The following is a 4,479-nucleotide window of genomic DNA, read 5'->3' as shown; positions in this document are numbered from 1 at the left end:
AAACAGAACATTAGAGTTCCTGCCCTTATGAAGCTCATGGTCTAGTCATTTTTCATACTATCTTCTTCCCTAAATTCCTCTCTGAAAATAATCTCTCATCCCAAGGGGGTCCACACAATAAATACTGAATGCTTAGGATGAGAATGTCCTTATGCACAACAAATTGACCAAGTCTTAAATTAGTAATGAAGTAATACAGGAGGGCCCCTGTACCTTATTTTTTGGGCTCAAGGTTTCAAAGAAATTATTTCAACATCTCAGTATCTTGAGGATAGAATAATATCCTCAGCTCAGTACTATGACTATAAGTGATATACGAAGCAGTTCTGATATTATTTGTTTCTTTTCACTAGGGAGCTGGTGAAATCTCTTAAGGAGCTATGAGAATAGCTCTTGGTTCTGGTCTGGTCCAGATTTCTCTTCATCCTGCATGGCCCATGTTATGATCCTTAATTTTTATGTGACCATCCCCCCACCCTGACCACCACCTCCACGTTGTTCGTGACCCATACCAGTGTGTGCTGGGACCTTGCTGCCTTTTGAATAAAGCCTTCCTTAGTATTTCATAAACTTCTCAGTCTCTACATCTATAAAGGCTCAAGGTTCACTTTAAGTACCAAAACTTCATCAACCATGTTCTCAAAGATGATTGCTCTTTCCAGTCCTTTGCAAAATGAATGCCACTCCTTGCCGTGGGAGTGGCTTCTCTCTCAGTGCTATGGCTTTACTTTCTAATCTGATCACTCTGTCCTGTAGGAGTATCATTGTCTTGCCTTGAGGTGATATCTGGGGCATAGTAATGGGAAACATGTTTTGTCTCATGTCTTTTGGCAGGAAGAGTAATTTCCTTATTAAGGTCCCAGTTTACTTCACTAAGTAAAAACAATGGCTTTGAAAGATTTCTTGGTTTATTTTAGGGGCTGGCAAACTATGGTTTGTTTTTATAAATAAAGTTTTATTGGAACATAGCCACACCCATTTGTTTAAGTCTTTTTGTGGTTGCTTTCAAGCTACAACAACAGAGTTGAATCCTGAGTAGTTGTGACAGAGACTGTGCCAAAAATATTTACTATCTGGCACTTTACAGAAAAAAATATGTTGATTCTTGGTTTATCCAAAACAGGACAATTTCAGTGCAAAGTAACTCCAATTGATAGAATGTTTGGGTCATTTGTGAGATTTAGACAAACCCACATCTTATGTGTTCTAACATATATAATAATATATACTATATTATATAATAAATTATATATTATATTTATATAAAAATTATATAATTAATATCAATAACAAAAATAATAGCAACAGCTAACACAATTTAGTTCTTATAATGTGTTGGACATTCTTCTAATAAAGTTAACTATATGTATTAACTAATTAACTAATACTCAAAATACTAAGATGTGAGTATTAGTTTTAGTTGCACTTTCCAAACAAAGGAACTGAGGCACAGAGAGTAAATAACCCACCTAGAATTACACTGCCTGTAAACAAAGACGTTAGGTTTTATTCAGGTTATTCAGAGACACACCCCTCGCTTATAGAGGCAAAATTGTGTGTGGTTTATTTTTCTTTCCTATTCTCTAGATTTCTTGCCTTTGCAAACATTCTGTGAGCTTTAATAAATCAGAGGGATTGCTGGGGAAGACAACTTCCTGAGGCAATACAAATTTCTGAGGTCCTAACTCAGCAATATAATGATACAGAGGGCCGCCTGTTCTTTCTTTTCATTTAGTATCATTGAGCTCCAAGGGTTTTAAAGAAATTATCTCAGTAGTTCTTACTTCCCTAAGAAGTGAAGTTTTATCCAAACTCTACAGTCGAGAAGTTAGAGCATACAAGCAAAATCACTTGTTGAAGATGATGCTGTAATTCAGTGACTGAGGTGGAAATTAAATTTACCTTCCTCCCTTTTCTCATTTGTGTCTACTCACAGGGGCAGCAGTGTCTCAGGGCTATGTAGTGAGAAATACCCCAGGTTTTGGGTGTATTTGAAATGAAAAGGTTATGTATTTATGAAGTATTTTTAAAATCTCGCATGAAAGAGAGACACGGTAAGGGCTTAGAAACAGTAGTCCTGCAGAGGTGAAAAGTGATATTGATCCTCTGGTCACTGTGGTAGAGAAGCCGGACTTGACAACCGGAATGATTGCTAACTCTCAACAGGCTTGCTTTGAATCCTTCAGCAAGCCACTTCATCTCACCTATGGCTTTGTTCCTCTATCTTCATAGACAGGAAAATAATACCTGTCCTGAAGAATTTGAAAAGCTCAGATGAAAAGCATCATAAAAGTTTAGAATAAGTAATGATGAGTTTCTAGTATACTTATCTCTGAAACTGGCAGTTTCCTTCGAAGTGAAAGACTACACTAGCACCAGCTCAGGGTTCTCTGGTAGATGACAATAAAGGGGAAGCAGTTGTGATGGAGCATTTATCTCCTTCCTTTCCTTCCATGTCTGATGCATATCAGAACCATAAAGTCACCAAGCAATCGTGCTATTTCTAAATTTGATGCTCAAATTAATAAAATGTGCAATGAAGAGAGGATAGAGAAAAGGAGGGATGGCAGGGATAGGGGGCAGAGAGAGAGAGAGAATGAGAATGAATGAATATATAGTAGATTGGAGGTATCTGGGCTGATATATTATGGTACTCGTGGTGACAGGCATTGGAGTTGGAGGGAATATGGCTGGCCTAGCAAGGTCAGGGTAAGAGATAAAGACAAACTGATAGACACAGATTCTATATTTTAAAATTGACTTGTTCCAGAAAGGATTGGAGATGAGAGCCAGTAAGTCAGACTTGAAAATGGGTTAAATGTAACTGTAAAGGTATGGCAAAAAACCCCATCCAAAACTACAGAAGAAAACCTTGCTCTTCCTGTGCAGAAGTGATGACTAGGAGCAGTTTCATGTGTGCACAAAAATGGAATCTATACACATATGTAATCATACTTACATTTTTTTTATGGATGAAATCATTTTGGAAATCACTTCATACCAGCACTTCTTTATTATTTATATAGATGTTTTATATTTGGCTGTATAAATGAACTATAATTTATTTAATTAGTTCCTTATGAAAGAATGTGTAAGGTTTTTTCCCCATTGTTTTGCTCTAAAAAAATAATGTTGAGTGAACATCCTTGTACATACATCAAGGCACCTTTTTGTAAGTACATACACAAGGTAAATTCTTAAAGTTGAAATTGCTGGGCCAAAGTTGCTTTAATTGTGACATATTTGTCTATGTGCCTACCAAAAATTTGCACCAATAATGGTACCATAAACCCAAATATATTAAGACTGCCTGTTTCTCCCACATTCTCACCAGTACTGAGCGTTATGAAAGCTTTAAATTTATTTGCTCCATCTGCTAGGTTAAAAAATATTGATTTATAAGTGTCTTTTGGTGTGAAGGAAATAAGAACTTCATATGTTCAGATATTTGTTATGAATTTGTCAATTATATTATGATTTTGTTGATTAATTTTTTAGGAAATTATTTTATTCAGGCTATTGCAATTGGGAGAGCATTCATTAATGAGAAATAACTCAAAGAAAAGGAAGGGGCCTTGTTTGTACTGAGGGAAGTAACAGAGGAATTATTGATAAGGATGGAGGTGGGTGTTATTTGGGGAAATGCCAGAATATGGTGGGTCTTTGGATTTAGCCATTTCCCAGAGCATAAAGGGTGGGAATCTCTCAACCATTACTGCTTTCTGGGAGCAAAGGGTTCAGATAAAGTTCAACATTGTCATTCTTCCATTTTGTTCAAAACAAATTTTGTCACTGAGCAACTAAGAGGTAATTGAAGACTTCATGAGTGGGGAGAAGCAGGGTCTAAGAAATAATCTCTCAAGGGTACTTGTTAATCTTTTTATGGCTTATTTTTAAAAGCAGCTTTTCTTTTAAGGCAAACTGATTGACAGTTTCCTTTGTGTCACACAAAATACTTCACATCAAAAGTGTAAAATAAATTACGTCATTTTAAAATACTAGTATGGAATCACTTTTGCATTTAAAATTTTCCTGTTAAATATATTTTGGTACAAGCATTTAGAAAAGAATTCTGCTTGATTTTTATTTCCCAAGTAGGTATCCAGTTGCTCCAACATAACTTTATATAGTCTGTCTTTTCCCAACTGATTTGCTATGACACCTTTAAGATACAGGTATAATCATTTCCTATATGAATTGTGTCTATTTCTGAATCTCTATTTTGTTATACAGATTATTTTCTGTTGATTCTTATCCCATAAAATAATATATATTTCTATAAATTCTATAACATGCATACAGAAAGGTGTGCAAATGATAAACACACAAATTAATAAATTTTCGCCAAGTGTGCTCACCTGTGTTACAGCACGTAGATGAGGAAACACATGACCAGGATGTCAGAAGCCCCCAAGTGTCCCTTCCAGTTACCACTGAACCACCCTCCAACAACACACCCCAAGGGTAACTAGAGTCTGA

Source organism: Balaenoptera ricei, chromosome 4, assembly GCF_028023285.1.
Source record: "Balaenoptera ricei isolate mBalRic1 chromosome 4, mBalRic1.hap2, whole genome shotgun sequence".
Lineage (NCBI taxonomy): Eukaryota > Metazoa > Chordata > Mammalia > Artiodactyla > Balaenopteridae > Balaenoptera > Balaenoptera ricei.
Note: the sequence above shows the minus strand (reverse complement) of the source record.